Genomic DNA, 20,532 nt, shown 5'->3' with positions numbered 1-20,532 from the left:
ATACGCCTGGTTTGGTCTTCTTCCTTGCCATGACCCTATAGATCAGTCTCTCTACTCAGCTTCGTTCCTTCTCATCAGTAGTATGGTAACCACCACCACCACAGGAAAATATCAATAGCTTACTACAGGCCAGACTGAATGCTCAACACATGCTTGAAACTCTGCCAGGTACTTTATTTGTATCATTACCTCAATTGTAGACTCACAATCATCCATGAAGGAGCTGGAATTATTATTTCCACTTTGCAGATGGTGTTAGTAACCTGGCTGAGGTCTCTCATCCACAAAGTTGTGAAGCAGAACTTCAATGCAGGAGCATTCAGTAGGGAAACCCTACTTTCAAGCACTTGACTTTATTTCTTTACTATACATAGCTGCCTAAAGAGTTAGTATGAGTGCCCAAACAAGGAGCTTTTTATCTTAAAATACCTAAATATTTCCTTTACCTTATCTGAGTCTGAGGTCCCTACCTTGAAAGTCTAGACATCAAGGACTATAATGTTCTATCCAAAACACTAATATTGAAAGAAGCAGCATGTCTACCATGCTTGAGATGTGTTGTCCATTGGTGGTTAGTAACTTGGAAGCACAGAGCGACCCATGTAAGGTCTGAAGATACATGCCATTAAGCAGATGGGATGCCTTAGGAAACGAGTATCTCTCACATAAACACTGGTGGCTGCAAGAAGACTCAGACCCAAATTGCCACAGGGGCTTGGTGGAAAGAGGGAAGACAGGTTAACAGAGGACCCACCAATGGTAAATCTTCAGGATTTGGTAGCTTGGTTCTGAAGATGCACATCACCTGTTTCACATGCTACACAAAGGTCTGGCTTTCTACTTCAAGTTTCCGTTTTATCTTCCCAAATATTATTCACAACAGTATTTTAAGCTTAATGAAATGCCACAGCACTACACACCCCCCCAGAGTAATGGTCTTGTGAGATTTGGATTACCAACCTCAAAAATAACTCTCAGCTTAAGAGTTTTAGGAGATACAACCAAACTAACCAATCCACTACTTGGGTTATATTTACTATCATCTTTTTAAAGGGCACCTTATAATTCTCCAGTTTGAATGTAAACTTTTCTTATTCATTTCATGCTTTCAATTTCCATATATTTTTCTATTATTTTTTCTTTTCCTAATTCACTTGTTCTCTCCTCTTTAGGATTTTCCTTCCTGAAACTTCATCTATTATCATCACTTTTAGGAATCAGGGCCCCTACCCATTGAACTCTTCACCTGTGACAAGAATAATCAGGCAGTGAGCACCTGGAAGTCAGGTACTCCCAGGTGAGTAATGCTATCCCTCATTGTGCTCCGAGGCTTTCATGTCCTCCTTTCCTCTCTGGAAACAATGTCTTTCATTCAATTTTAATAGTCAACAGATTAGAATGGAGTCAGACAAAAGCAAAGCTGTGCAATTGTCCTGTTCTAACTAAGATTCTACGCTGAAGCCTTTGTACCCCTTAGACAAGAGTGCATTTAGTGTTTGCAAAACACAAAGTGCCCATACTAATACCATCTCCAACTGATGTAAACAGACATCGTTCCCCAAACAGCGCGGCCTTTAAACTAAATATTAGCATGCGGTATGTAAGGATTTTTTTTTTTTTTTTTTTTTTTACCTTTGCTGTTTAGAACAAAAAACAAAGAGCTGCCTAGATAGTCAGAAAACAGTGGGGCATCTGTTGTTACCAGTTAAACCATCTCTTCGATCACTTGGAAAGAAAAATGCCCATGATAATTTTTAGGACATGTTGTCCTAAACGTTCAAATGAATAAAAAGCTAGGAGTACTGAGTGTGGAGGAAAGTGGAATGGGAGTATAGACCAGAATGGGGGGTCACAATGATGACTTTAGCACCATGTTTTGTGGATAAAATGCTGAGAGAATCTGGCGTTAAGGACATAATTGGCAGCTAAGGAAGAGGAGGGGAAAAAAATGAGATCCTGTAACAAATCTTTGTCCCGAATAGTCCCAGTGGCCACCCCGTTCTCATTTACCCTCATGTAAAAACATGGGGGAAAACGCAGACTAATAGACCACTCATCTAAGCTTTTTTGAGCTGGAAATCGACGGTGGAAATTTCATATAACAGTATTATTTTATGATATTACCTGTCTTTTCATTTACTGAAGAGGCCAAACATTCTGCTAAATAGTGTCCCCCTGGAATTTTAGAGTTTGGATGTTTGTCCTGGAAGCTCTAAACATAGAGCCTGATTAAAGTGGAAAAAAGAATCTGAACAGACATTAACCAAATTTTGACTTTTATGTCTTACACAGATAGTTCCATTTTAACCCATTCCATTCAAATGCTGAAGAATAGAAAAGATTTATTTTCTTTGTTGGCCCAAGAGGAGTCCAATTTTCATTGTCTATATTAGATGACATTAGAAATAGTCCCCAGAAATAAAATGTGTTTAAATTTATTTTTTTAAAAGGCACTTACACTTCCAGAATTACTTCCAAAATTACATCAGGCTTCCTTCATTTAGCATTCTAAAAGACAGAATGATATTTTAATTTAAATTAATTAATTAAATTTTAATTAATTTTAATTTAATCTGTGACTACCAGAGCCTTTTAAAAACCAAACACAAGTCATGCCCACATTTTTATCAACATGTCTCTTCATTTCAACAATCACCAATTTTTCTAACCTTAAAATTTCCCAGCACATCCATAAAATACACTCTCTCTGGCATGAGTCATCTTATTACTGTTATTCAGGAAGTTCATTTCGGGGCTAGCTAACAACACCCAACTTATAAAATGAGATGATATGCAACTTAAACAATTGGTGTTAGGAAAAAGGACATGACAAGTTTGTCATATGTAAACAGTAGTCTCAAAACAGAGGTGGCCAATATTTGAAGAGAGTGATCATTCTGAGAACTATAAAGATGGATGAGAACTAAAACCTTTTTGTCCATCCTTTGGACAATCATTTCCTAAATCCTTGACAAAATTAGATGTTGAATGTTAAGAGATTGATGCTTTATAGGAATACATAACTGTGGATCGGGAACTGATCTTAGAATTTTTTTTGCATGGAGTCTGTAACTGTCCTGTGCTTTTAAAAATTCAGCTACTAAAAGCTGGGACACCTGGGTGGCTCAGGTGGCTAAGCATCTGCCTTCGGCTCAGGTCACGATCCCAGGGTCCTCAGAGCCCCACGTCGGGCTCCCAGTTCAGCGGGGAGTCTGCATGTCCCTCTCTCTCTGCCCCTCCCCCCTGCTCGTGCTTTCTTCCTCTCTCTTTTTCAAATAAATAAATAAAATCTTAAAAAAAAATTCAGCTACTAAAAACAATGCCTGCTGCCAGGATTTTTCCTGTATCCCCTGGTTATTTATCTACCTAATCCCCCCATGCCTTTGTCTCCCTGATTCTAACATGGTGAAGAGAGAACACTCTCTGGGATCTCTTTTTTATTATTTTTTTATTTATTTTTTAAAGATTTATTTATTTTTATTTGAGAGAGAGAGAGAGAGAGAATGGTGGGAGGGGCACAGGAAGAGGGAGAGAGAGAATCTCAAGCGGCCTCCCTGCGGAGCCCTACTCAGGGCTCAATCTCACGACCTGGAGATCAGCACCGGAGCTGCAATCAGGAGTCAGACGCTTAACTGACTGAGCCACTCAGGTGCCCCTGGGATCTCTTTTATAAGGGCACCAATCTCATTCATGAGAGCTCTAGCCTCATTGCCTAATAGTTTCCCAAAGTCAACTCCTCCTAATACCAGCACATTGGAGGTTAGGATTCCAACATATGGATTTTGGGGGGATGCATTTCAGTCCTTAATATATCCAAAGCATTGGCTCCCAAATGCCAATTCTTGTATCTCTGCTGTCCTGAAGGACTAGTGTCCTTCTAAGATGAGGGAGTTAAAACACAGGCAGACACAGAGGAAAGACCATGTGAAGACAGAGGGAGAAGCTAAGGAGAGAGGACTCAGAGGAAACAGCCCTGCCAACACCCTCATCTTGAACTTCCAGCCTCCAGAACTGTGAAGAAATACATTTCTGTTGTTTAAGCCACCTAGCCTGTGGCCCTTTGTTATGGCAGCCCTAGCAAACTAATATCATTCCTACTTCTAAACCTCTTGCAGTGTTATAGCAGTTTTCAAAACTGGACACATAACTTCTTTAAAGTGATACACACATATGTGTGCATTCTCAGAATCTTGATGTTTTTCTAATAACAGTGTAGCATCAAAAAAGTGACACACATGTTTGTTTTCCTTGACATGCAAACATGTATTTTATTCTCTTAAGCATATTGTAAAAACCAACATACTGCTGTTATTTATAGTCAAAGTGTATGGAATCTATAGGTCAAACCTGGTAGGAGAAACATCGTTAGAATATGGATATTTTCTATCAGTAAAGTTTTCTCCTTTTACTTTGGTCCATTTTAATATCTACTGAAAAGTTTTACAAAGTTCTCTGTAAAGGGCTTTGGTAGAGTCTGTGCCCACATATCTTTTGCTTTGCTGAATTACATCTTTTATTGTTTTCTCTCTGTTTATCTTAGGTATATAGAAGTACAATTGATTTCTCTATTTAAAATGAAATATACTTGTCTCTTCTCATAATTTCCCTACATGTTTTTTTTTCTTTAGAGCAATGACAGCATCTACTAATGTGGCAAATTTATCTTATTCACTTCCAACTTAATACTGTTTATGTTGTTTTTGATTTCTTAAGGGTCTAAGTTAGAATCCCAACTAGAATGTTGAATACAAATGGTAATGTTATACATGCTTGTTCTGTTGCACATTAAAATAGAAACCTTTTTAAATGTTTCATTAGTAAGCTCTATATTTCTTATTGATTTGTTAATGTGTGATGTTTAAGATGACAACTTCTATTCCTAGTTTGAGATCATAATTTCAAAAGCATATTTTCTAATGCAAATCATCCACTTATTCTTGGGATAAACCCCAATTGGTCTTGATATATTAGCTTTTTCATTTAATATTACATTATGTACGTTAATTTCTTTAATTTTTGAATTTTTGTTTATATAGATGAATGACCTATCTGCCAGATGTATGTATGTTTCTCTTCTTGTTTTGCTTATGTACAATTTAATGAAAAATAGTTTACATTTTATAATTATAAATCTATTAATAGGTTCCTCTTTGAGATCTGTTTTCAATGTTATGCTTATAATAAAGTCCTCAAATCTAGGATCATGCATCCTAATATGTTATTTTTAAATACTTTGATGGTTTCGTGTTTCTTCTCAAGATTAACATCTGTGTTATGTATATTAGTCTTTAATAAGATATGATTATTGGATAGCCTCTTTATTCCCATCAAAGTGCAAGCCATATGATTATTTCTTCTTATATATTTGGGTGTATTAGTTATCTATTACTGGATAATAAATTACTCTAAAACTTAGTGGCTTGAAACAACAATAAATCTCTGCTATCCCAGAATTTCTATTGTTCAAGAATTTGATTGCAGCTGAACTGAGTGATTCTGGCTTGGAATCTTTAAAGAGGTTATAGTCAATATGTTATCAGACCTCAGTCATGTCAAGGCTTGAACTGAGGTTAGAAGATTTACTTCAAGATGGCCACACAAATTGCCTGCAAGTTGCTTCTGACTATTGGCAAGAAGTCTCAGTTCTTTGTCACATGGACTTTTTCTTTGGGGTTTCTTGGATGTCCTCAGAACATAGTAGTTGGCTTCTCCCAAAGCAAGTGATGCAAAAGGGATTAAGACAAAAGCCACACTGTCTTTCATAGCCTAACATCAAAAGCCACACATATTCATTTCTACAATATCCTATTTTTGCACAGGTCAGTACTATTCAATGTTTGAAGGGAAGAATGAAGACATGAATGAATATCAGGAGACAAGTATCTGGAGGCTATCTTGGCGGCTGGCTACCATGTTGGATCTATTAATGAACTATCCATTCTTTACCATTAAACTGAATATCTCTTTGGGTTCCAAATATAATTAGTTTATTATTTAATAGGATAATGCATCTCAACTTATTCCTCTGTTGTATTTTTTCAAATTTTTATTTTCATAAGTGAATTTCAGAATTATTCTCTCAATTTGAAAACACATTAGGAGAAGTTTTTATTAAGGCATAATTTACATATAATAAAATTCACATATCTCAAGTAGGTGAGGTTATTTAGTGGTGTTGTTCTGATGTATATTCGAATATAGAGCACTATTTTCCAATCTATAATTAGAATATGCTTATCTTTTTTATTGTTTTCTATCTTGTTTCTCAGTAGATTTTTTTCATTTGTTAAATGAACATTTGTTATATTTATTCCTAGGTATTTTATACCTTGCTCCCATTGTGAATGAGATCTTTGTTCCCATTATTTTTCCAAACATTTATTATTATTCTGCAGAAAAGCTATGATAGCTTTTTAAAAATGTGTTAATGTTTGTAATCGTTGAACATTTATGCCTCTTGGGTTTTCAACATAGACAACTATCATTTATAAATTACGACAATCTTATTACCACCATTTTACTTTTAACTTTCGATTAAATGTTAAGTTCTAATAAATTGATTAGTACTTTAGGAACAGTGTTAAATATAAATGCCATCAGCATCTTTGTTGAGTTCTAGAATTGAGGGAATGATTATAATAGCAAACACTTATAGAGCCCTTATTTTCCCACCAGGCACTTCCCTAAGTACTTTGCATATGTTAACACATTATTCCTGAGCCTAACTTTATGAGATGATCACGCCCAGTTTTACAGTGGAGACTCAGAGAAATGCAGTATTTTGCTAAGGGTACAGGTAGCAGAAACAGGAATTCAAACCTTTGTAATCTGATTCCTTCCTTGATTTCCTTAACTCCTGAGCTACACCTGTCAAGGGCCTATTTCTGTGGCACCTGAATTCTTTTTTTTTTTAAGATTTTATTTATTTATTCATGAGAGAGAGAGAGAGAGAAAGGCAGAGGGAGAAAGGGGCTTCCCACGGAGTAGGGAGCACAATGCAGGACTCGATCCTAGGACCTTGGGCTCAAGACCTGAGTCAAAGGCAGACACTTAAACTGAGCTACCCAGGCGCCCGGCACCTGAAATCTTTAGAAAGGCACACAATTCTGGAATTAGGACTGAGTAGAAGTGGCGTAAAGAAGCAAGAATTTAACCTCTGCTTCATTACATGGTTGATCCTCATCTCCGAGATGGCATCTTAGATCAAAAACTAAAACTGGAGGGGCACCTAAGTGGCTCAGTTGGTTAAGCATCTGCCTTTGGCTCAGGTCCTGATCCCAGGGTCTTGGGATCGAGCTCCGCATTGGGCTCCCAGCTCAGCGGTAAGTCTGCTTCTCCCTCTGCTTGCTGTTCCCCCTGCTTATGCTCTCTCTTTCTCTTTCTGTCAAATAAGTAAATAAAATCTTGAAAAAAAAAACCTAAAACAAAAACAAAACAAAATGCTAAAGCTGGAGGGAACCACTGAGGCCAACTAGTCCCACCCAGTAGGTCCCAGATAAGGGAACACAAGGAATCCACAGGGAAACGGACTCTCCCGTTACCCAGGTACCTAATAAAAGCCACCTGCCTCTTAAATACAGGGTAAAAGAAGATGGAATTAAAATTCGCGTCTTTCTGCTGACGTGTAGTTAGATGCTCCTCCCCTGTTTACAGTGATAAATGACCAACAGGAATCCATGGCAGAAGTGGAAATCTTTGAATCCATGCTCCTTGGGTTCTTAGATGGGGCAACACCGATACTCTTTGATTTAAAACTGATGGCATACTCCATTTGTGTGAAAAGTAGGGACCGTTTTCAAAGTTTGTCAATGTTCATTGTACTGTAAGCAACAGATACAAACAGAAAACAAACAAAAACCAGATAAACATAAAACCTTAATTGTGTCTGAAAAAAGGCATGGATTTGTCTAGATTTTTCACATAGAACTAAGTCTGGCATTCTAGTTTTCTGGGAGGAGGGTGTTCAGTGCTGGTTGTTTTCCTTTTAAACATATTAAAATTTTTTTTTCATCTTTTGGGGTGCCTGGGTGGCTCAGTCGTTAAGCATCTGCCTTCAGCTCAGGTCATGATCCCAGGGTCCTGGGATCGAGCCCCGCATGGGGCTCCCTGTTCGGTGGGAAGACTGCTTCTCTCTCTCACACTCCCCCTACTTGTGTTCCCTATCTCGCTGTGTCTCTCTCTGTCAAATAAATAAATAAAATCTTAAAAAATTTTTTTCATCTTTTTTGATGACTAACATAACAAAATAAAATTAAATTAAAAAATATTTTCATCTTTTTAAGAATTGTTGTTGTGACCCTTTTATTTTTTGAGGAGGGGGAGTGTTACCAGTCCTACTGGCATGAACATGTTGTTCTTTCATAGACACATGGAAATTCTTATTTTCACTAACTTACTTTTTCTTTCCATGGAAGATTCTTTGGAAACGTAGCATCTCATTTGGAATAGCAGTGAGTGGTGAAAATCCGTTTTTAGCATTTTGCCCATCATTTCTGCAAGACCAATATTCTACTCTGGAAAGATGGTATTCACTATGTCCTCAAAAAGCAGTCCATATTCCTTAAAATAGTTCTAGGTTACCAGTCTCAAGTTATTCTTTATTCTTACAAGATGGAAAGGGTTAATGACTTGTCTCTGTTTTCCCCGTGAGTCTTTCCAATTCAGTTTCCAGGTGTCCATAACTGGCCCTTCACAAACAAAATACTGCAAGAGCTACTGGTCTTCCATAATCTGTTTTCTCCCTTTCCTTATAATTTAGATTATAAATTCAGTAAGAAATCTATCACTAATCTCACCAGCAATGAATGGAAAATGGTCAAATGATGCACAGCTTTGAGCTCCTCAGTGCATAAATTAGATTGAGTGCGTCAATTGATTGGAATATTCTGACCTTTTCCCCTTTAAAAATTATATTAGGGGAAAATAGGTTTGGATGACATTCTATGTTTAAAATATTCTGCATTAACAATTTAGGCAACTTCTTTGGTAAATAGAATGGAAAGTTGGCAGGGAACACCAGTACATACACTACAAACCATGGCAAAATATCCAAAGTCTATTTTACACACCGTCTACATATGGACATGCAGTATGTTATAGAGATGGTTTCATGAAATGCCCAACATTAGAGGAAATGTGTGTTTTTTCTAAGTGACAAGTAATAAGTCATTCTCTGCATATATTATGAAAAAGAACATTAGAAGCTGGATACTGTTGTTTTTGTGTGTGTGAAAGTCTGTTTGATCTGTATAGAGCTGCAGTAAATACTCAGTACATTTTTTTGGTTAAAAGTTTACTTCTAAATGAACAAAAGTAAACCACAGAATTAAAAACTAGCTGGAAATTTAGAATTATGTAGGCAATTGATCCTCTCTTTTAAGTGTAAAAATCTTTTGAACCACATCGTTTAGTATTTTAAATATATGTGCATAGTGTGGGTATGTGTGTGTATATTTTAGCTAATATCTTCATATTTTCAGAAGTAGATAACTTATCTTTGACTTGGAAAGAAATCTGTTAAGCAACAAATAAAATTAGACAATGTGGGGCGCCTGGGTGGCTCAGTCAGTGAAGCATCTGCCTACAGCTCAGGTCATGATCCCAGGGTCCCTGGGATCGAGTCCCACAGCAGGCTCCCTGCTTCTCACATCAGAGGGAGTCTGCTTCTCCCTCCCCCTCTACCTGCTTCTCCCTTTGCTTGTCCTCTCTTCCTCTGTGTGTCAAAAAAATAAATAAAATCTTTAAAAAAATTAGACAGTGTATTATCTTAAATCAATTATAAATGCACATCTCTGCTTGCATGTGTGTATGTTTAATCTGTTTGAGACTTAGTTTGTTGGCACGTCAAACCCTTAGTAATATTCACTTTGTTTTAATTGCTTGTTGGGAGTCATATATTTTCTGAAAAAGATAGCTTTTTGTTTTGTTGTGATGTTCTGTTGAAGATGTGATGAAGAATCTCTCTTCATAGACCAATTGTAGGCTTTTGGTATAATGATCTCTTTTGCTAGGCAGCGTGACACAGCAAAACAAATAGTTCCTGTACTACATATATGTGTATATTTCATTCTCCATATGTGTATATTTCATTCTCTGAAACAGTCTGTTACACACCTACATGCAGAACACATGCAGAAAACATACAGAAATGCAGAGTGCAAAAGAAACACGGAGGCACGTGAATGGACGTGCAATGAAAATACTTCCTTTTTCCTATGCTTTGGAGAATAGCTGAGAATTAAATTAATTAATTAATTAATTAATTAATTAATTTAAAAAATGCCATCAGTGTCCCTACTTCTATAAACGTCATTGGCCAGGTAAAATTGCTAACCTCCGAAGCGGCATCAAGTTCATGAGGAATGGGAATGGAAGTATAGACTGATTTTTTCCTTCCAGTTTGCATTGTCCATAAATGAAAAAGCTTTTAACTTCCTAACATAGCATCAATAAATTAGAAAAGTCAAGTAAGTAGGAAATTCAATCTTCTACCTGTACAATATTTTATTTTATCTTCCAAGATGCTTTTACCTACATCGGTTATTTTGTATTTGCTTTCTTAGGTAGGTGATATAGGTAATATCAGCAACCTAGATATAAGGCCATGTAAGGGATAGAAATATAAAGTAGAGCAATGTAACTATGGCGGCTGATCGTTCTAACAACCCGGTGGTCTTGACAGGGCAGGTAACACATCTTGTCTTCAGAGAAGAAAACAGAGGTTGTGTGTATAGTCGGGTGGTGTGGCCATAGGTGGCCAGGCTAGGATTTAGTCTCCTTGGGGTCGAACTAATTTCTGTTTATCCACAGCTTACCTAAATTTCATATTTTTCTGAAAGTGTAGAATTTATGTTAATCAAAGATAAACTGGCTATTCCTCAGAATCTTTCAGACTCTCAATGTGTGTAAATATCTCCAAGAGGGGCACCTGAGTGGCTCAGTTGGTTAAGCATCTGCGTTCGGCTCAGGTTCATGATCTTAGGGTCCTGGGTTGGAGCCCCATCTCGGGCTCCCTGCTCAGCAGGGAGTCTGCTTCTCTCTCTCCCTCTGCTCCCCCCCCCACTTCCAGCCCATGCTTTCTCTCTCTCTCTCTCAAATAAATACGTTCTGAAATTCTGAGCAGACATATGTCTCAAGGGGACGCTGTTTAACCCACACCTGCCAAAAAATCTTTTTGTTGGAAGGAAAGTTTCATCTACTAAAAATAAAGCTTAAAAATTTTAGGTTTAGGGCGCCTGGGTGGCTCAGTTGGTTAAGCGACTGCCTTCGGCTCAGGTCATGATCCTGGAGTCCTGGGATCGAGTCCCACATCGGGCTCCCTGCTCAGCGGGGAGTCTGCTTCTCCCTCTAACCCTCCCTCCTCTCATGTGTTCTCTCTCTCTCATTCTCTCTCTCAAATAAATAAATAAAATCTTTAAAAAAATTTAGGTTTAGAAAGAGGATCAGTAACAACTTCTTACATTATCGTGCAGCAAAATGAAAACAAGAAGGATCCAATAAACCAAATAAAGAAATGGAAGAGACATCGTTGAATATAACTTGATTCCTGTTTTTGCATAAAAGTGTAAAGAGGAATGTAAATGCTTTTTGTTTTCATATAGTTGGATTATTATAATATACGCATTTATATTTGTACCTTGAACTTCTCACTCAAAGATTATGACAACTTCGCCGTGACAGTTGATGTAAATCTACAAAATTTGCTTAATTTCATTTACTTATTTATTTTTTACAAAATGTTCTTATTTTTTTTTTTTTGAGGGTGGGAGGGCAGGGGGAGAGGGAGAGAGAGAATATTGAGCAGGCTCTACGCCCAGCAGAGCCCAAGGAGGGGCTGGATCTCACAACCCTGAGATCATGAGCTGAACCAAAATCAAGAGTCGGACGCTTCACTGACTGAGCCATGCAGGTGCCCCAAAATATTCTTAATTTTACAGAAGTGCCATGATCTTTATTTTTATGTAGTTATTCAGCTCATTTTATTAATATTGTATAGAATCAGTGTGTATCCAAGTGAGGGCTTGTATAAAATGAAAGACATCTCTCCTACCTCCTTCCCGACCATTTGCTTCAGTCTCTCATTCTCTATAGAAGCATCCACAGTGTTAGATTCTTTTTATTTTTCTCTCTTTTTAAATCTCTTAGTGATTATCCCATGACTTTAGGTGATATACCCTTATTTCAACATTTTGTGGGATTTTAGCCAGCCACTGTTGGGCTAATTTAATAATCTCTTCTGAAGGGCAAGAAAAAGCACATCTAACTCCACTGCAGAAAAGCTGCTAATTCCAAACAAAAGAAGCTGTACATCACCATTTCAAATGAGACAAGATCCTTTTTTTTTTTTTGAGACAAAATCCTCTTTGAAAGATACATTTCTAATGTAGAGAGAAACAAATCGACCTTACTTGTAACCACCCAAGCAGTTAAAAGCTAGGATAAGCTGTGAATTATACATTAAATGTTGTTGATAAACTTTCTAGATGGGTTTGTGTGGGGGGTTTGTGTGAATGAGAGGAAACAGAATCAAGTTTTTAAAAAACACGACACAAGTGCCATTCTCAGATTGTGTTTGGCTTCCAGAACCTGGATAACAATTACACTGTGGCAGACTATAAGTGCTATCAATCTCAAATCTATTCCAAGTTTAAACTTTCAGCCAAACATGGCAAAGCATAAATGTAATTGCTTTCCAAGCCTTAAACCTTATCGGGTTGAAATGAAAATGGGGGAGGAAAAAGTCTTTAATTTTTGTTTTATATACACCAGGAGGAAAATAGAAATCTTTCATCTGAAATCATTCTGACATTTTGACAATGTATAAAGTGAGGTCTTCAGATGCATGATTGGATTCCTTTTTGGTAAATTGAAGGTTTACACATGTTCAAATGGCTGAGAGTCTCAGCAATTCTCTTGGTCACTTGGATTTTCATTGTACTCTGATGACAGAAACCAAGCTTCTCCCTATGCTTAAAGAACTTAGGCAGCTGAATTTCCTCGAAATTTCTAGGCAGCTGAATTTCCTCGAAATTTCTAGATTTCCTTTCTTTTTTTTTTTCCCACCAACCACAACAGAAGCTTTTCACAGCCATTCCAACCTCTTTATTTGGATCTTCTTGGAGGAGAAGTTTCACATCTTGAGAAAGTCTAGTCTGGGAGGAGCTAGAAGGGAGAAAGAGATTAGAACAGGATGCTACCCATTACTCAGGAGAAGGAGAAGACTCTCAAATTAAAAACAACAACAGCAATAACATCTTAATATTGCAGAACACAATGGTTTAAAACCAATGTTTTAAATAAAGCTTTTTCATTATATTTATTTTCCTTCTCAATAACATATTTGTAGTTTTATAGCTCTGTTTTTTGTCTTAATTTAGTTTCCTCCTATGATTTCTTCCTCCACTTTAATTGTTAAGAATTTCATGTCAGGAAAAACTAGCCAGGTCTTGGAAATAGGTGAGCATTTTTCACTGCTCTGCCATTGATTCGACCAAATCACAACTTTGAACTTTGAATATAAATGTTTCCTGTTCACTGCAATCCAAATTATTTTTGTCTATTAGAGAATGTACATTTCTGTGGGTCAAATTCTCATTGGAACTGCTTTTAACCTCTTACCGGGTTCCTCATTAATTAATAAGTTGAAGAAAATCTTTCATAGTGTTTACTGTATGTAAGTCACACTTTTGAGTTTTGGAAAACATTTGTACCTTGACTGTTGTCACTAATGGAGGCTCCGTGTGTCTCGAAGATTAGAAGTTATTTTTTAAGCAGTCGATTCCAAGATATGTGCAAATCATACAAAACTGAACTTCTTACTCACAGTTGGGAGTCAGCAATTCTTGTCTTTCAAGGAAATGGTAGTTTAACGAGGTTATATTTGGAAGCAATGCAAATCTTAATTTGACTCTCCAGGGAAAATGCAAAAAGGAAAGGAATGCCTTCCTAATGCACAGCTAAACTTTTAAATATAATTTCTTTTTCTTTTTTTTTAAAGATTTTTTTACCCATTCATTTGAGAAAGAGAGAGAGAGAGCACAAGCTGGGGGTAGGGGCAGAAGGAGAGAGGGAAGCAGACTCCCCACTGAGTGGGGGGAGCCAGACCCAGGGCTGGATCCCAGGACCCTGAGATCATGACCTGAGCAGGTGCTTAACCAGCTGAGCCACCAAGGCGCCCCCTCATCTATTTTTCTATCTCTGCCCCATATGCCAGACTGGAGACCCCTGCTAACACACTCAATACCATGAACGAATAGAAGTTTCGAGAAACTGCCATTGCCCCTCACCATGGGTCAACATGCATGCTGCTGAGAACACTAAGCCCATCATACCTGGGAAAGCAATTATCTCCTGGAATTTGCTATGGCACTTCCCACTGGGAATGGTGAGTTACTTTGCACCCCTAGAGGAGGGAGAACTACGCAGTCTCCCCTGGGATCTCATTGTCCTGCCACCAGCCGGACCTGTTCAAGTGCACTCTACCTGGAATGGACCATGCACCATTGAAAGAGAGGAGAAGGCAGGGGTTCTGGAGTGGCATATCTGGCTCCCAGTCCATCTCCTCATACCCGATAGTGCTGACTCCTGCACTACATACCTGTGTGGTAGGTACAACCAGGGCAGGTTCCTAAAGCTGCCAGCCTCTGTCTCCTCCAGACCAGATGGGCATACTCCCGTTTCTTCTGGTAAAATCATTTGGCTATTGTCTTTATTCCCTCCACTGATCTAGTGGCCATTAGAGGACACATAGAAACCCTTATTAAATTCACCCAACAAGTCCTAAATAGTAGTTGACAAAGCCTGTCCTTACTGAACACTGGAATATCTCTAATGGGCAAAGCTGTCCTCCAAAACAGAATAGCCTTGGACATTATCACTGCCTCTCTAAGAGTTGCCCGTGCCAATATCCAAACAGTGCTGTGTGTTCAGACCTGATGAGTTTGCTAGGGTATCATCTTTATTAAATCACATGAAGTCACAAGTGAATGCCCTGAGGGATCTGACCCCCCCGGCCGAGGGGACTTAATAAATCAGTGGTTTGGATTATAGGGCTTTTGGCGGGGGGGGGGGGGGGAGGTACTTATTTTGGGAATCATTGTCTTAAGCTGTGTTTTCTTTTGCTCGTGCCTCTAAGGTTACCATGCATTTTCCTCCAATGAAGCCAGACCGCCACCAAATGAGCCACCCCGTGTTAACAAAACTCCTTGCTGATTGCTCGGGGCACATTGTGGAAGAGGGGCGCATCAGAGATTCTAGGAGCCAGTCACCAGGAGTGTGGAAAGAGGTCACGGAGAGGACATGACTGCGGGGTGACCCGGGAGCTGGGTTCGGGCCACCAGGGGTTCCTCACCCCTCCCTGTCCTTGAGATGTACAGTGTATATTCCACCCCCTGTGATGACAGTGGGAACCGTTTCAAGGACACAGCATTGAGAGAGATGATATACATGATGGAATCCCTTTAAGGCCTCTGTAGAAAAGTTTCGGATGGTGGTGTGGAGATCTACTCTGGCTGCAAAGGGGATGAGCCTCGTAAGTTAAGTCCCCTTGCTGCTTAAAGCCACCACCTGCCCGTCTGGAGTGGCCTGCCCCTGTCTTCTGTCTCTCCCGGCCCTCCCTCCATGTGCGGGGCCAGTTTGGGAACCAACACTGTCTTCCTGCGTCCTCCCCCTCTTCCTCCTCCCTTCTCTGGGTTCAAGCCCAAGGAACAGTAGCAGGACAGTTTAGAATTCAAGAACCAGCTCCAGCATCCCATGTTCTAGGCCCATCTCTCAAACTTAGAAGCTGTGAACCTTTAAGAGAGTTGCTTAACTGTTCTCTGCCTCATTTTCCTCTTTGGTAAAAAGGGGATGATGATGATTGTCATCATTGTACTGTCAGGAGGGTTTATTCAGCTGACAAATGTAAGTTCACTTTGACAATGCACTCCATGCGTCACACTTTGCAGGGGAGTTGTGTGGCTTAGGGCTCTTTGACTAATAAAGAGCAGACAGGAATATATTTTATTTAAATTACCTTCTGACATTAACTCTCTGAATATCTGACTCTATGAGGCATCTTCCACATTCATCCGGATATTATTAATGACTCCACAATAAAATCTTGGAGGATTTTCTCCTTATCTCTGGCTCCTCACGAGTCCTACCTTTTGGCTTTGCTTCTTTCATTTATATATGAAATAAACATAGTTTCAGTCACATTGTCCCTCGCATTTCAAATGGTCACCATTAACTTCTCTGCCAGTACTTTGCAATTTCTCTGCTCCTTGCACTGTGCTCCCAGGAACCTTTGCACTTCCTTGAATCAAGCAGGTGTCATGTTTATTACCATTGCTTTGTTGCATTCTCAGTAAGTTTAGCTGTGGTTGGCTAGGGTGGGGACTTTGTTTGCTCATCTTTTTGTCCGTCTGAGGCCTTAGTAAAATATCTGTCATGTAGCATGTACTCAGTGAATGTTTGCAGATTGAATACGTAGAGGAAAAGGGGGATTAATGTGTCGTTGAATCACCAGGATTTCTATTCTTTAGCGCCTATGAAAATTCCACCCTCTCTTTGGTGTCTCGTTGGAGTATCACCTAGTGAATGAAGCCCTCCTTGATTATCTCAGGCTTGAGGATATTTTTTTCCCTAAAAATTGCTCCAGAATTAGAATTCAGCTACTACTACTATTACTCTCCCTTCTCCTCCTTCTACCTCTCCTCCTGCTCCCCCACTATTATTATTATTTTTATTAAAAATTATCTGTTTTGAATTGGTGCTAAGTCTTGAGGGTAAGGGCAATATGATACAATTCTGTACCACCTTCAAGTGCTCAACCAGCATTAGATTCATGTTAGACACTTAGTAAACTCAAGCTTAGGGAAGGCTATTGTCACTTTTCCCAAAAATTCATCAGGGGGGCAAGGAGCCTCCCTGAAACTGAGAAGGCAAGAACCGCAGGGACCTCCAGGGAGTTTGTGGTCAAATGAACCTGTTTGGGCTTCAGAACAGACGGATGAGTGGCTGGCCAGCACTGTTGCCCTTTTGGGTTTTCATGTTGGATGCAACAATGACTATAAGTAACTCAATTCTTAGGAAAGACAGAGGAAGAGGGGCAGTGCAGAAGTAGGGGAAGCAGGGACATGCCGGTGCTAAGTGCAGGAGGAAACACAGGCAGGAGACACCAGAAAACAAGTGACTGGGGCTGGAAGCAGATGTGTAGGGAGCCTCACCGAATGAGAAAGAGAAAGCGATGTTTGGCCATAGGAACGCGTGTTTTGCAACGTTGTCGCACTTTTGAAAGCCTTTGTTATTATGAACAAATATACTTAAATAGCCTAAAAACAGAATGACGCCCAGGGATCAAGGTTGGGAAGGAGTCGCCTAGCAGCTTGCTGGGTCTCTTTTCCTTCCTTGGGTTTTGATTGTTCTGCTTTCAACCAAAGAATAAAAGAGAATAGCAGGCAAGTTTCCAAGGGTTTGGAACATTGTAGGACACCCCCATTACGATTAATTACAATATACTTTCTATATTTCTTTTTTAAGAGAAGTGTTGGATTAGGAAATGTACAGGCTCATCAACCAAAGACAGAATGCTGGCTACCATTCAGACCTCACAAGATATTTTTGGAAAAAAATCCTGGAATGGTGAATGGAAAAAGGACAATCTCAGAGCAAGGCCCACCATTGAAAAGCAATCCACAGGCACGTTTGATTCTGAAATCCCAACTCAGGTCTTTAAACTTGGAAAAAATGTATTTTCTTTTCCTCTTGGACTGTGTCAATCATTTGTAAGACATCAGAAATTAATTAACCTTTTTATTTTCATATTTTTCTGAAATTATGAAAAGAGAACTGAATAGAATAACAACAGTCCTGATATCTGGCAGAAGATAAAACATGGCTTTAAAAACCTTTAGATCCTTGAAGAAAAATGCCAACATTAAAACAAAGGCTAGACGGGGTCGAGACGCGATCTCTCAGAGATAAACAATTTCACGGATTTGACTGCCCTACTATTCATCATTTTCTTGGGTTGTGCTTGTGAAGTAATGATATTATGGTACTGTAAAACCATGTCAGCTTTGCAACAAGATATGATTTTTTTAGAAATAAATTAAGAATGAAGTCGTTCTGTGTTTCGGTACTTTATTTGGCACAAATGACATGTGCAAGTCTTTTGAATTTTACCTATCATTTCATGTTTCAGAATATTTATCACTGAGTACCCATCGGTGCTATTGTTACATAATTGGAGTAGACTTGTAGACATGTGTTCCTTCCAGCCATTACAAGATTTCTCGTACATCGATGCTGATTTCAAAGCTTTCATTGGATTTGGTTAGAAATGTAAAGTTTCAACATCATCACCATCACGATTATAATTACTTTCTTTAAAAAGTTGAAAGCAGCTCAATATAAAAAGAACATTCATGAAATAACTCTGAGAAAGTTGAAGTCATCCCTTTGGGCCCCACTTGGGATGTTTCTCTTTTGAGATGCTGGCTGTAACAGTATATTCTTTGGTTGTTATTATTCTGTTTATTTCTTTGCACTTTAATATACAGGGAGGCTGAGGTCCATTGACCTCTTTGTCTATACTTAAAATAGCTTCTTTATATTGCTTTTAAAGTGAGAAGCAATAGGAGTAATATAATGGGAAAAGGATGTGATACGGGGCCAGACAGACCTGGAAGCAAAGCCCAGTACTGTCTTTTAACAACTATGTCACCTCTCTGAACCCTTTGTTTATTCATCCATGAAATTGAAATATTAAGACTGACCCTGCCTGTGATGTTTCAAGGGTTTAAATGTAGGTAGGTCTTTAGTAAATATTGGCTAGTATGAAACAGTATCTCATTTGTTTTGCTCTAACAGTTGACTGATTAGGTAGACCTCCTGTCCCATATGACTCCATTATGATTATGCCCTATCTAGGGCCTCCCTGCAGACAAAATCATACACGAAGTTATCAAACATTCTTTTCTTACAGATGGATTTCCTCTGGAGATGTATGGATATGCCCAGCTCCACACTGGTACCTTCAACTGCTGGTAGAAGAAAGGTCAGTCTCCATGAATTGTGCAATACTGTTGAATCACAGATCTGTACCTCTGAAACAAATAATGCAATATATGTTAAGAAAAAAAAAAAAAAGAAGAGAGCAGGAGGGGAAGAATGAAGGGGGGAAATCGGAGGGGGAGATGAACCATGAGAGACGATGGACTCTGAAAAACAAACTGAGGGTTCTGGGGGGGGTGGGGGGATGGGTTAGCCTGGTGATGGGTATTAAAGAGGGCACGTTCTGCGTGGAGCACTGGGTATGAAGCACAAACAATGAATCATGGAACACTACATCAAAAACTAATGACATAATGTATGGTGATTAACAATAAAAAAATTTAAAGAGAAAAAAAAGAAGAAAGGTCAGTCTCCTTTTATTAAAATAATAAAAAATATAATCTAGAAACAATTTAGGCTTTCCCCACCCCCTCTTTCCCCAGAAAAGATGAAAACTGTTGCCAAACTGGTGGTATTGTTCGCAGATCATGGTTGTGGGGTGGGGGAACTCTCCAGAAGACATTTGCCACACAATAGAATTACTTTTATTATTTTCAAAATGAAACACAGATCTGCATTATTCCAGCAAAATTTCTTAGATAGAAATATTTAACCCATTAATTGAATGGATAGTTTTGACCTTTGCATAGATCTGGTGAAAAATTATGTTGTGTGCTTGAATTTTTCATAGAAAATGAGGCAAAGTGATCATTTATATCTAAACCTGCATTGTACATGAGCAAACTTCAGGAAGAAGAACTATGCGTATCTAAAGTAATATAATTTAATGCATTTTCTAGCATATATTATAGGGTTCTTAAAAAGCAAAGTATTGAAAATTGCCCAGCAGCTATAAATACCTGTAGAATTATCACAAAGAAATAACATTTCCTCCCTCAATTTAATAATAAGAAGTTAATTGGTATCAGATGTCACCCTCAACAAACATAACTGATATTTTTTTAATTTGTCTTTTAATGAGTCAAAGAAAAATGAACATACATTTGCCTCTCTAATTCATGTTGCTCTGAAATGTTCATAGACATGTATATTGCCATTTTAAAGCAATTAATTCAGGGGTTTGTTTTTGTTCTTGTACCGTGCTATTTTGATTTCTACAGCTTTATAGTGTATCTTGAAATCTGGAATTGTGGTAACTCCAACTTTGTTCTTCGTTCTCAAGATTGCTTTGGCTAATGGGGGTCGTTTGTGGTTCTGTACAAATTTTAGTATTATTTGCTCTACTTCTGTGAAAAATGCTGTTGGTATTTTGATAGGGATTGCATCTAATCTGTGGATTGCTTTGGGTGGTGTGGACATTTGAACAATATTAATTCTTCCATTTCATGAGCATGGGATACCTTTCCATTTGTGTTGCTCTCAATTTCTTTTTTTAATTTTTTATTGTTATGTTAATCACCATACATTACATCATTAATTTTTGATGTAGTGTTCCATGATTAATTGTTTGTGCATAACACCCAGTGCTCCACACAG

At 38.4% G+C, this 20,532-nt stretch overlaps 1 long non-coding RNA gene across 4 annotated transcripts in view; it reads right to left on the bottom strand.

Annotated features, from left to right (window-relative positions):
* Positions 1 to 13,054: 13,054 nt before the first annotated feature.
* LOC113907881 overlaps positions 13,055 to 20,532 on the bottom strand; it is a 203,667-nt gene continuing 196,189 nt past the window's right edge. Inside the window, exons 4-5 of one of the 4 annotated variants that reach the window (XR_003515303.2) lie at positions 18,966 to 19,088; positions 13,087 to 13,161 (exon numbers count right to left, since the gene is read on the bottom strand). This is a non-coding gene — a long non-coding RNA (uncharacterized LOC113907881). Of the gene's footprint in view, positions 13,162 to 17,975; positions 19,089 to 20,532 lie in introns of those variants that run through there. The other 3 variants (XR_003515301.2, XR_003515305.2, XR_003515302.1) reach the window with 3 other exon arrangements.

The sequence above is a fragment of the Zalophus californianus genome, chromosome 16 (assembly GCF_009762305.2).
Source record: "Zalophus californianus isolate mZalCal1 chromosome 16, mZalCal1.pri.v2, whole genome shotgun sequence".
NCBI lineage: Eukaryota > Metazoa > Chordata > Mammalia > Carnivora > Otariidae > Zalophus > Zalophus californianus.
The sequence above is the reverse complement of the archived record's forward strand: the minus strand, read 5'-3'. Positions and strand labels throughout refer to the sequence as shown.